The 13,315-nt window shown below is 44.3% G+C and overlaps 2 protein-coding genes across 3 annotated transcripts in view; one reads left to right on the top strand and one right to left on the bottom strand.

Annotated features, from left to right (window-relative positions):
- Positions 1-493, bottom strand: part of g6fl (g6f-like) — a 30,562-nt gene extending 30,069 nt beyond the window's left edge. Inside the window, exon 1 of the mRNA XM_085291668.1 lies at positions 354-493. The gene's annotated coding sequence lies outside the window, so the exon portion shown is untranslated. The remainder of the gene's footprint in view (positions 1-353) is intronic.
- Positions 1-13,315, top strand: part of LOC146564134 (nectin-2) — an 86,377-nt gene that overhangs the window by 15,416 nt on the left and 57,646 nt on the right. The gene's annotated exons all lie outside the window — the stretch shown is intronic.

The raw sequence follows: 13,315 nt of genomic DNA, 5'->3' as shown, positions 1-13,315 counted from the left end.
GTAAATATTTTGGAAGGGCATGCTGTGTGGGTAGATTGTTCTTTTAGGCAGCGGGGGTGACAACAAAACAGGGCAAGATAAGAGGAAAGGAGAAGGCGAGCTAAAGGAAACTGTGAAGCAGCAGCTATGTTTATTTCGCCATGCGGAGACGTGAACACAAACTGGGCTTTGTCCCGCGCCCAGGCTAACTTAATGTTAGAGCTAGCTGTGAGACCTCAGAGAGATGCAGAAACGGCTTTGCTCTTTCCCCTTCATTTGCTGCCAAATGACATCGCTTACTCTGCTACGGGGTTGCCCTCGCTGCCAGTGGCTGCTATCATGAATGAACAATGTGCACTTCTCAGGGTCCCTACCTCTCCTCAGGGTGCTTCTCCACAGGCCGTAGGTGTACACTACAGGACACGAAGCTAGGCATAAGATGGTATTCCTGCTGTGGCAGCCTTGTTAGAGCGATGTTTGATGTGTCTCATTTTCTAACGTTGGAACATGGTGTGAGTACAAATAGAGAAGTGAAGCGCACGCAAACACACACACTGCAAACACGGTGTGGTGTGACCTCCACATGGCCCCTGTGGCGTTATATGCATTTCTTTTCTTTTTTTTTTCCTTTAGTGTAAGGGCAGGATGGCTCTAAAGTGGGGATGAGGGATAGAGGGGTCATTCATTCACCTCGTGCACACGCACACACATACACCTCCCTCACAGGCCTTTCATCTTTACTCTCACAGGCATCGCTTGTTCTGTCAGTCTTACTGAAGAGAAAGAAGGCGAGGGGGAGAGAGGGAGGGAGACGGAGGAAGGATGTCAGGGAAGGAGTGAGAAGGGTGGGTGAAGAAGGAGAAGGAAAAAGACAGCAAGTGATTTGAGTTTCCTGTTCCATGCAAAGCCATCTACCGACCTGCCCCACCTTCTTCTGTCTGGGGAAAAGAGTAAAGCGTGCTCAGCTTCTGTGCACAGTCATCCTAGTTTCATCTTCTTCCACCCTCCCTCTCTTTAATTGTATCCTTCGCATCCTTCTCATCCTCTTGTTGCTTGGCCATATCAACACCCACCCGCTCCCCCCGCACTCTTCCTGTGTCCATCCCTCGCCTCCCCCCTGGGGCTTACCTCAGTGGGTTGGTTCCAGTCTGTCTGTTTGCTGATGACTCCACTTGGAGCAGATGTGATGCTCAGCAGCTGTTTCTTTGCTCTGCAGTACCCTCCCTACCCCACACACCTCCGCTCCTCCCTCTTATCTCCCCACACTCACATCTCTCTGTCTCCCCCTCCAGTGTCTCTTATGTTCCTATTTATCTACGTGTCTTTTTGTTCCGACGTTGCTCAAGCGTAAATTGGCGAGTTTAATTTTGCTTTCAGATGTCTTTTTTTGTTTTTTCCTCCCCTCGTCTTCTCTGACCAGCCTTTCCAATTTGCTTCACTTTCCAGCCTTCCTTGATGCGGCTGTTAATGTTCAAAGCACGTAAGGATTTAATGTCATAACAATAAGTCTGGAATCTGCGTATTTGTCTGCCACATGAATGCCAACTGTTGCACTGTAATCATGTGAAACAAATGTTGGCCATTGATGGCAGCTCTGCAGAGGGTAGAGGGGAGAGTATTGTTTCCTCTATAAATCTGTGGAAACGAGAGAAATGTGAATGGCGAAGGTTTGTTTCTGTTTTTCATTTCGCCAGCGACATTGTGCTGTTCAAAGTCAGGCTCAGCGCTGGAATTAGAATTCTATGTTTAGCTTAAGATGTATAGAGATAAAAATGGGACTTGGACACTTGAAGAGTGATGGAGTGGGTTTTATTTAGGCTGAGTCCCCTCAGTGGCCTGTGCTTCTTTGGATAGACTTATTAGAATCTTTATTAGCTCTCTCTGTGTTCATCTGTTATCTCTGTCTCTTTGCCTCTGCCTCAGTAAGGGGTTGGCTGGTGAACTGAGCATCCTCTGACAGGGACCCTCTCATCCAATATTAGAGAAGAAGCAAGAGGGGAGTTCTTGCCACTGTGATGACTTAAGCCTGGAGAAATCTGTTTCTGGATGGGCGTGTGGTTGCATCGGTGTGGCAGGGCGCGTTCGGGAGTGTGTGCAAATACGTGCGTGTCACATCTGTAATTGGCTGCCTCTGATCTTGTGGAAATCTGGGCTCAGTGTGGCAGATCCACCAGCTAATCAACGCTCAGAGCTTGCGCACAGGAACGTCAACCTGTGCTTTACTCCAGAGACTGGAATGTCACCACGCTTGGGATTTAATCGCTCCAGAAATCCCTTAATGGGAAACGTTACATGAAGCCTAATTTGAGGATGTTGAGATAAAATGTTGCTCTGTGTGTGTGTGTGTGTGTGTGTGTGTGAGTGAGAGAGAGAAAGCTTGTGACAGTAAGGAGGTATGTGTGTGTGTTGTGTGCTCGACTGAAACTCTGATAAAAGATATTGAGCGCCACTTTTCGCTCTCAGATGATAAGATTACAACAAGGCCAGAGGTGTTTCTGTTTGCACTTTAGCCTCTCTGCTCTGCCTTCTCTGTGACCGTGAGTATTCATGGTGGCATACGGCACAGCGTCATTGGGAAATTCATAAGGGGGAATCATCACTCATTCCTGGTTCCCCTTTGAGGACTGCGCTAATTAGCCAGCGTCTGTGATTAGTTGGCTTGTGTTTGATCTGCTTCACTCCTCTCCCTCCCTGTCGAAGGGCTGCCTGCCTGCCTGCGCCGCGATTTGGCTGCGAGGTGCGCCAAACAAACACTCAAAAACAGACACACAAAGATGTACACAGCGCCGCTTTCCCCCCCCCCCCCCTCTCCTTTCCCTGCCTTTCGGAGACACTGCAGGTGGCCTCTGAGACACAGTATCATACACTGGCAGACAGCCACATACGCACAAACATGTGAGCCGCAGTACTCCAAACCAAAGCTCACAACACTTCAGTCGAAAGAGTATATCTGTTAATATTTCACTACTGCATACCAAGAACTTTGTTTACTTTCTCTTAGCGAGTTTCAGGCTGCCAGTAAAATTCCCCTGAAAAGCCAGGCAGTACGCCGCTTATTAAGGCAACAGAGGGTGTGGGTGGCTAGCTGAGAAGGGGATTTACTTAACTTAACCCCGAGTGATTACAGCTAAAGATGGGCGAATTATGAATGTAATTAAATTTGTACAAATCCCCCTTTGCTGCCCTTTTTTACGTTAGGTCTCAATGGCAAAGCACAGTAAGGGATACCCATGCTGCGCTTAATATGACACAAATAAAAGAAACTCTTCGGTGCATGACAGAGCACTGTCTAATTACACAGTGGCTGTGATATTGAAGGGCCCGTCTTGTCCTTGAAGCATGGCAGGGACATCTCTGACTGTTCATACCCCCATCTATCTACTCCTCACATCCCAATCCTCTATCTGTCACTCTGCCTTAAGGGGGTAGATGGTAAACAAAGGCAGCTCACATCCAATGTAATGACGACCTGACAGGAGACTGCTCCGGCAGCTCGTGTGTTGGCTGCTGTGCCTGCACCAGTGTGTCTGTGTGTGTGTTTGTTATTGTGCTCCTCTTTACAGTCTCTGAGAAGTGGCTTCAATCTTCTGAGAGTCAGATCAATTTTAGCATCATTGTGACTGCTGAGCCATTACAGGCTAAAACCAGGGTTCACACTGTTATTGAGAGGAAACTTGATCCTCTGGTGTTCACCTCTCAGACGGGTAAAAGGTGTTTATCCTCACTACTAAAATCTAGCTCGGCTGCTGAGTTCTGCTCTCAATATAGAGCTGTATTTATTTATTTTTTTAAAATAGATGGTAATTAATTAACTCATCGCTTCCTCGTTGCGTTCTTTGAAATTGTTTGACTGACAGGCAGCGGAGGTTTTGTTTTGAGTGGCAGTGACCTCACAGGTGCTGGAGCTGTAATCTTGTGAGTTTCTGAGTTACTGTGCTGTTGCCTTAGCTTACACTGGGGAATAGATATGAACTTGTTCACGGTTCATTGAAGAATTATGTCGTAATGGTAATAATGTGTTTTAAGGGTGGAAACGATGGCTATTTTTGTTATTGGTAACAATCTGATCTTTTTTTAGAATGTATATTTGCATTTCGGGGGAAAAACTCAGCAAAATTTCCTAAGGGCAATGTATTTTTGGTGAGTCTAAAATACCAAAATACCCAAGTGATGTTCTCATAAAACTGGGACATGCAGCAAATACTCCCATTTTAAAGGTATTGGTTCATTGTTGGGGCCTAGTAAGAATGAAACTAAGTTTTCCAAAGCAAATAATTTTACATGGAATAAATGTAATAGGTTAAGACCCGTTAAATTCATTAGTCAAGTAATTGCTGAAAAAGCAATTAAGGATGGGTGTTATAACACACTTGTTACTAAGTGCTGGTAGTTGGTCACTTTAAGCTACTTTTCATGTAACCTTTGGACCTTTTTTATTTGTTTATTGCTTTATTAGATTACTTTGTGACAAAAAAGGGTCAAGAGGAATCAGGATGTTGCTACTTTATTTATTTCAAAGCTTTAACTGCGTCATGTGTGTGCTATTTGAATCGCATGCATGTTTTGTCTTTTTAGTGGAAGGTCCTAGTTTTATTCATTTATTTTTGCTGAATTTTATAGTTCCCGACTTTACTCAAAGTACCCACTTTTTATATATATATATTTTTAACCTCGTGTGTTTGCTCGCTTCCAGCCAGCCACAGCTTCTCAGTGGATTTTGTTTAATTTTATTTAACAGACTGACTCGAGGAGAAATATCAGGTTATGTCTCCCCTCCCTCCCGTTTGATCCGTCTCCTTGAGCTCTATGTCTTTCTGTCTATTAGCTCTTCATTCATTCATCTATCAGCGTCAAAACAATACACCGTGTACCCAAGGCAAGTTGTCATAGTGACTGGAGAATAAGCAAAGTTGATCTCAACGTTCAGTACAAAGGAAAGAGATGGAGGGAGTGCCAGAAAACAACCCTGAATATAACCTCATCAAAAATCCCCACCTGTTTATCACTCTCTTGCTCCAGAGTGCCTTTTTATAGATCTTACAGAGCAAAACTTCTTTCTCTTTTCCTTTCTGCTACAGTCTCATTCCTTTCCTCATCAGTAACACCTCCCTCACCCTCGTTTACAGGAAAACTGGTAGCAGGAATGTATTTGTGTGCAGCGTTTCATCTTACCTGCCTCCTATTGAGCCTTGAAGACAATAGGCTGTTCACCTCTGCCCCGATGGCTCACCACAGCCCTGAAAGACGGCAACTCTGATCCATACAATGCAGCAGTAGTAACATACAAAGAATGGCTTCGTTGTACTTTTAATTGCTTTGGTTATCTTTGTCTTCTCCTCGTATCGTTTTGTTCTGCTTTGCGACATCTTTCGTGCTCGATGTTTACTAATTGTCGCAGTGTTCCCACCACACTGTAGCTCTGATTAATCTTTATAGGGGGAAAAAAATCTGCTTTTAATGGGTCTTTTAGTGGTCTAATCAGTTATCCATACCTTTGAGCGGCACATTGCAGTCTTGTAGTAAAGCGAGTCCAAAGCTTATTAAATATAACTTTTGCTCTGATTTTTAGCAAAACTTTTGCAAGAGGAGACACATTTAAAAGCATATGGGGGTGTAGAAATTTGGGAGCCTGACTTGCCTGTCCTCTCAAATCTTTCCCTGCAGACTGTTTTTTCCTGTGCTCCTACACAAAACTCCCATCAGTAATTCAATCCAGCTGGTTTTTGCTGTGCGTTATGATGGACACAGTCATCAGATTATCATAATATTGGTACACTCCCCCTTGTTTGTTTGCGTCTGGTGCTTGACCTTCTATCTTCCATATGGCTGGCATTGATTTGGTAACACGCCGAGTGATCCTCCTGACAGATTGACTGTGCTAATGGCAGTCCCTCATATCACAGTACTGCATTTTAATCCTTTAATGTGTGGCATAAATTAGGTTGGTCTCTCACCCCCTCGACTATGAATAAGCTGTTGGCTGACAGCTTTGTTGACCAATGGGCTCATCAGTAGCAGGCTAAGTGGAAGTGGGAAGCGAAGCTGGGAAATGAACCCCCCCACCCCATCCTACCCAAGGGGAGGTAAAGGTGAACGCTGGCAACTAAAAACCTGGAAACACAGCTGTGTTTCGGTGCGTGGGTGGGGTTGTCATGGTTTTCCTCGCGCTTTAACGTGTAGCTTTGTTTATAATTCAGGGACTGGATCACACCCAGCTTGAAATATCCTCTCCTGACTCCTTGGAAGACTCTCACCTCCAAGTGTTGTTAGGGAGGTGAAAATAGGAGGCATAATCACATTATGTTTGCAGCTGACATGCCCATGGACCGATGTATACAGGCATCTACACGGTGATGGATGAGGTGACACACGCACAGCCTGCCTTGGACATTTGAAGAAGTACCTAGCACTTTGTTTTAGCTGTGCACTTCTGTCTTACCCATGAATTAGAGGCTGTTTCTGAAGCGATGCTGCCATACTCTGTCTGGATTTACGCTTCCAAAGTCATTCACTTTTCGGCAACATACATAATGGGGATTAGATCTAGATATTTCCTAGATACTGATACTAGACCTGTCTGAAAAGTGATTCTCCCCTCCCCAACTCCTCTGATTTACATTTTATGCTCAGGCTCTGACTGCAGATCTGTCACTGTGGTCACCCAGCACAAAGACCCAGTATTGCATGCCAGGATAAAAAACAAAACAAAAAAAAAAACATGCCCACTACAATTACCATGAGAAGTGATGGCACACAGGGTTGGGATGAAGAAGTCAGACAGAGAAAGAACTGGCGGAATAGGGAAAAAAAAGTAGGCGAGGAAGAGCAGAATGAGCCAGAGGGATGAAAAGGATTTATTCCAAAGTGAAAAGACAGGACAGTGCTATAGCACTGAGAAAAGGATGGGGAGGAAAAAAAACAAAGTGAGCGATGCAATGCAGAGTGAAGGCAAGAGTGGTGGAGGTAGAATGATGTGCACGGCCTGAACAGATAAAGCCGAGCCAGGAGCCGCGGGGAGCTGGGTGTCTGTCAGCCATCCAGCCAGTAAGTTATTCAGTCACTTATTCAGTTGAAGCAATAGCGCTCGCAAGGGAGTATAGAAGCAGCTTGTTTGGCTCAGGAGGACTGTCCTTTCTGTCCACAGTAAACTGCCTGTTACAAGCCAGACTTTACTGACCCTAAACAGGCCCAGCGCCAAATGAAAACATGTGGTACCATAAAACCGAGCTTGTGCCTTATGGCTTTTGCCATTTTCCTTTTTGTGTTTTATGCCTTATACACCTCTGCTTTATACAGCCGTTTTATTTCTTTGTGTCCCGGAGTCATTCTCTCTTTGACCACCTCTCTCACTCACTCTCTTTTTCTCTCGCTCTGGATCACCCCCCACCCCCTCCGCGTCAGGTACAGTGTAGATGTTCTTATTTATCAATAATGAAGAGAGGCGGAGGAGAGCACACTGCTTTCGTTCTTAACCGTGGATGAATTATTCACCCTGTGGAAGAGTGCCTGTCCACCCTGCGTGTATGCGTACACACATTCATGTGCGTTTTTGTTTCTGCCTGTCTAAATATGGTTTTGCTTTACATAGTAGTTGTGTGTATGGAAATGTTTTTTTGGGGGGGACTTTTCCTCACCACAACCACACAGCTCTTTCTTTTTTTCTGCTTCCTGTATGTGGCGCTTTGGCAGATGCTAAGTGCTTCAATGTGTTGTGTAAGGTTCATCCTCCTGTTGCAAAGTGTGATACGGTGCAGTAAAGCGAAAAATACCTCCACTATCATTTCTAATGACTAACTCCTGTTTTTCCAATTTCATCCCGACACACATGATTCGTATTTCAAACCGGTTCTCCTGGCGTAGCTCGCTTGACCCGAAACATTCTTTATGTATATAACTGAGAAAGGAGGATGAAGGAGTGTGAGAAAGGGAGAGATAAAGAGGGAGAGAAGGGTCCATAGAGACATACATGCATGAGCTATTGTGTATGTAATTTCATTTTAAAGCCCGTGCAGTTTAATGGTTTGGAGATCCCACCGTGAATACTTCTACGCTGCTAGTTCCTCTTACTCCTGAACTCATGCATAGTGCATAAACCAGTCTCAAGGCAAGACTAAGGTCACGGTCCAGCTGTGTATGTGGAGGTTTGGGGTTTCTGAACTAAAATGCACGCAGTTTTAAAAGTGTATAAATTGTATAAATATATATATTTATTTTTTGGTTTTTATACTTCCCTGCTGGGTCTCTTTCATTAAGACGATACACTTAATTGAATTGGCAAATGCTTATTTTTGCAAATGATATTCGCTCAAGTCCTAGGGCATGTTTGTTATAAACAGGCAACTAAATAGGAATATGCATCAGTATACAAATGCATGTGTGTATGCACTCGCTTACTAAACACACACACACATACACACTTCCCGGTGCAGATTTCTCCTCCAGCTGTTCATTTCTCCTTGGCACTTTGAAGCCTATTCGTGTCTCTCTGTCCCTCCCTCCAAACCCCCATTTTATTTTTTTTTTCCTTCTCTCCTCTTCTGTTACATTTCATGTGTTTCTGCTTTCCTTCCTCTTTCTGCCTGTGTGTCTGATTCCCCTTTTTCTTTCCACAGTCAATGTTCAGAGTCAGTTATCAAATATTTCATCATGTCACTGTGAACAAAGTGAAATCTAGTACTCTCTTCTTCTTGCACCTATTTTTTTTTTTCTTCTTCCTACTCCTGTTGCATCACAGAGGTTGGTTTTACCTCCTGTCTCCGGCATGCAACCTTGCTGTAACACCAAATGTTTTTCTGTGTTAAATTTACAAGTTAGTGGAGTTTTTTTAAATGTCGATCTCTTCTGATAACCTTAAAGTCTTTGAAGTGTGCCTCCTTTTTCTTTTCTTTTAACACTGGCGTCTTTGACTCGGGACTTCCCACTGGAAAAGCAGCATGAATAGAATATTAGTATGTCATTGGAGATGTCCATAATGCACAGTGGCTACTTCTAAATGTAGCTTTCTCATGTGCTATCGATTGGCTCCTTATAGTAAGCCCAGTGGAAAGGTCAATGAGAAGACGAGACACATCTCAAGTCTTCATTTCCTAGTTTTATTCTTGGCTTGTCAAACTGCCTCGCCTGTTAAAGCTAAGCCGTCCAGACAATGCTCCCTGCATACCAAAGTGTGTGTGTGTGTGTGTGTGTGTGTGTGTGTGTGTGTGTGTGTGCGCGCGCGCGCGTGTGCAACGTGTGGACGTTCATTGTAGATTTGCGTGGCTGTATGTGTGGCCGCGTTCATTTAACTATTCGACCATAAGGCAGAGAAGGCAGTGATGTCTGACAGCAGTGGCAGACAGCAGGTTTGGGTTGGTGCTGTTCCAGGCTCCAGCTGATAACAGCTATTAAAACAGACCAGAAGCAGTTAGGACAAGACACACATCCACTGCAGTGTTGCCATTTTGTTATGGACACAACAATGGGAGCACCACACAGAAATCAGTTTTAAGGGCAGCTACACTGGCAGGTCATTTTAGCTAAAACGTCAGATGGCACCTCTCCGCTTTAATACACGTTCGACTGTCTCTGCTTATGAGTTTTTGCCACTCAAACAGAGTTTGAAGAAGATGAACAGTTGGTTCCCAGTGACAAAAACTGAAATATTACAGTCTTTCATCTCAAACAATAAAGGGAAGATTTTGTGAGGCTGAATCTTAGCCAAGAGAGAGAGAGCTCCTGGTGAGGAATAGAAATGAAATGGTTTGTTATCACGTTGCATCCCCAGGCTCAAGCTCATAGTGTACACATGTACATCAACCCATATCAAAACCGTGTTACTGTATAAAACAAAGGTAAATAGTACACGACCTCACATGCATGAAATGCATGAAAGCCACTTTGAATCTGGTCATTAGCTTAATTGTAACAGTTTCTCACTCTCAAATCTCACTGCCCTGATGTTATAAACTTCACTGTACAAAACAGCCTCAGTAATAAATGTAGAATTGAATCTGTGTTTCTGTGCCAGTGTCTCAAAAAACAAAATTACACATCAGCAACTTCAGAAAGCTGCTATTTGGCAGCGCGCCCATTCAGAAGCCAAGGCCAGCACAAAAACTGGAAGACGCTGTTGCATTGAGAAATATAACCCAGATCTCTGAACAATGAAGAGGCAAAACGATCTGATGGATGGTGCGTAACTATTTTGTAAACCGCTAAGTTTCTTGTTTTTCAGGAAGTTTGAATGCCCCAAACCTCTTCTGGATATTGTTTAGTAATGTGGTCAAACAATGTGGCAGTGTGAGTCATTTTTATACACGTCCAGTCTATTGTAGGGATCCACTGGTTGCTTTATTGCAGCGGTCCCCAACCCCCGTGCCTCGGACCGGTACCGGTCCATGAGTCGTTTGGTACCGGTCCGCGAGAGTTGAAGCTCAGGTGTGAAATGTATGGTTTTTATCGTTTTTCAGCGTTATTTTGTTATCGTTTTTATCGTTAACTCGGTTTTCCTGGGTCTTTTCACATGTGTTATAAATAAATCTTCTTTTTTTCGGTACCGGTGCTAGTTTTATTTTGTTGTATTTATCCGCGACACCTTAAAGCCCGGTCCGTGAAAATATTGTTGGGCATAAACCGGAAAAGGTTGGGGACCGCTGCTTTATTGGATATGATACTGGTCTGATCCTGACTTGAGAAGCTGGATCAGATAGGGTGATAATTTGCCACCAGGTGAGCAAATATGGCCTGTAGGGTCAGTCTGGAGGCTTTTCATCCAGTTACAACAGCAGCTTTTCTCGGCACGTCTTTGACGCAACTGAAAACTCAGATCGCTTGAGATGACCAATGAGAAGAACTCATCAAAGCGTCTCTCTTGCTTTCTCCCTCTTATGTTTGGTGTAACACTTGCTTGAATGCACTCAGGAGGTGCACTTAGACTAAGAGAAGGAAAAGGACAGCAGTGTGTAGTAGTCTTAAGGCTCAAATTGAGCTGCAGTGACACTAATGCAAATACATTGAAAGAATAACATTGACATTTATTATTTCACTAAAGCTAGTTTCGGCTTGTATATTTTTGCAAGAGATTTGTCTCCTTTTAATAAATCGTATACATTAGCATATACTTTTTTGTTTTTTAAGTAAGGAAAGTAACATTCAAGATAGATTTATATATATAAAAAAAAAGTGATTCCCAGTCTCTTCCCCAGAGTGAGGATTACAGTCTGTTAATTTTAGACTTTTAACACTGGTTGTTCTTGCCTAATATAGAATTAGAATAAAACCTTTATCATGTGGTGCGATGTGCGTTAGCTCCCAAACACTCTTTTCAGGCATCTCCGTCACCTCTCCCTCCCTTTTCAGTGGTGCAAACATATTTGAAGTGAAGTGTAAGAAAGGGTAACTGTGGCAAATGTCCCAAACTTGATTTGTGAAAAGGGCTGTGGATCTATCTTCAGTTTACCTGCGACGGGGAGTGGGAGAAAGTATTTAAAAGGAAAATCAAATCAGAGAAGGCGCATGCGGCGACAGATTCTGTCAGGACAGAAAAGTGATGACGCTCCCTGTTTCCCATATCAAAGCTATTATGCTGAAGGAGTGGAAAGCCTGGGCAAAACAATAACAACCACGGGAGAATAATGGAAATGGAGAAATTCATAAAGGCCTTGACGAAATATGAAATCCCAGAGTGGTTACTGAGACAGGAATGTGTTAGAAAGGCCAAAGGAAAAGCCACCCACATTCTCTGTCTCCCACAAAAACGCACAAACATGCACAGTGGACCAGTGGGAAGCAATCTTCAGGAACATGGACAATGGGGAAGCTTCATTGTAGCCCACCTGACAGGGCATAGCCCCTAGTTTGATGAAATGACAGCGTCACTGAGCTCTGAAGGATATTGGATATTTTAGTTGATGGCCTGCACTCCCGTCCCCTCTGACGCTCTGCTTTTCTCAACTATAGTGAGGATCAGACATGGAGGACATGAATGCCATTAGGCGTCAGCCAGCCAGGCAGCGAGGCAGGCGGACACAGGCTGATAAGCGTATGTTCGTTTTATAAGCCACGACTGGCTCAAATGGGCTGCAGAGAAAATTAGGATTTGGCTTTTATTCGCTCGTGCTCGCTCTTCCCCCCCCCTCTTCCGCTCGTTTATTCATACTGTTTCACTGTAGTTTTCGCTCTCTGTTCACATCCACAGTGCTTCTCACAAGGTCAGGTGTGGAGTGTACCTGGCATCTCACAGGTCCACGCCTCCCGTTCTTCTCCCCTCGTCTGCCTCTTCTCGCTCTGTTTCTCGTTACCTGCGCCCCCACCTCTCCATTTTTAGTTGGTCCCACTGCATCTCCCATGGCCTCTTTCCCTCTGCTAACCCCCTCTCTCTTCTTATTTCGTCTGCTTTTTTTTTTTTTTTTTTGTCCCTCAGCTGTCTCCTATTAACCTTGTTCATAGCTCACACTGTCTCCCCTTTAAGATCCTCCTCCTCCTCCTCCTCTCCTCTTCTCTCGCCACACTCTCTCTTCGCTCCCTCTTTCATTCTCTATTCCTGGCATCGCATTCTCTTCACACCCTTTCATCCCCACTTTTCTTGCACTTCGCCTCCCCTCCTCCGCTCTCATCCTCCATCACTTTGGCATTCCCAGCCTGTCTCTCGTCTCCTCCTTTCATCCTTCCGTCCTCCCAGCATACTTCCTCTCCTTCTTCCTCTCTGATTCATTTCCCTCTTCACTGATGGACGGTGGGAAATGTCAGCGTGACCAGGCAGAGGATCAGAGAGGACTGTGTTAATATGGCAGGGCTGTCACAGTGCCATCAGCAATAATGTGTGTGTCTGTGCGTGCACATCATGTGGGTGTTAAAAGACATAATGATAGGTGACAGTACTTAGGATGCCGACATCTGACTACTTAAGGATGTTGAGGAGGGCAGTTTGTGTGTGCATGTGTTTCGTTTGTTCATGTGCATTTGATGATGCTTGTATGTCACCTGCAGGCAGCAGAGCTACTGTAAAGTAGAGCAGCAGTGACATAAGGCTTCTGTTCTTACTCTCCTCCCCTCCAACCCTCTTTCTCTCCCCTATTCTTCTCACTCTTACCCTTGAACTGTCTTCTATTCACTAATTCCCTTAGTTCTTGTCCCCCTCCGCCTCCGATCTCTCTGTCTTGTGTTTTAATGTGACTGATGCACTCGAAATGTGTCTCGATTACTTTTTTTTTTCTTTAATGCTGCCTTGTCTCATCATTTCCAAAAGTCTGTTTGTGTAGATGAACATGCACACACTGACTTTACTTTCTTCCCTGTCTGCTGTTCTAATGACACGGAGTCTGAGCCTTTGGGCTGGGCTTTGGGGACTCACTAAGAA

Source organism: Mchenga conophoros, linkage group LG11 (genome assembly GCF_057382185.1).
Source record: "Mchenga conophoros isolate Kocher_MC1m ecotype Shallow Benthic linkage group LG11, M_conophoros_male_GT1.1, whole genome shotgun sequence".
Taxonomy (NCBI): Eukaryota; Metazoa; Chordata; class Actinopteri; order Cichliformes; family Cichlidae; genus Mchenga; species Mchenga conophoros.
This window is presented reverse-complemented; position numbering and strand designations above follow the sequence as displayed.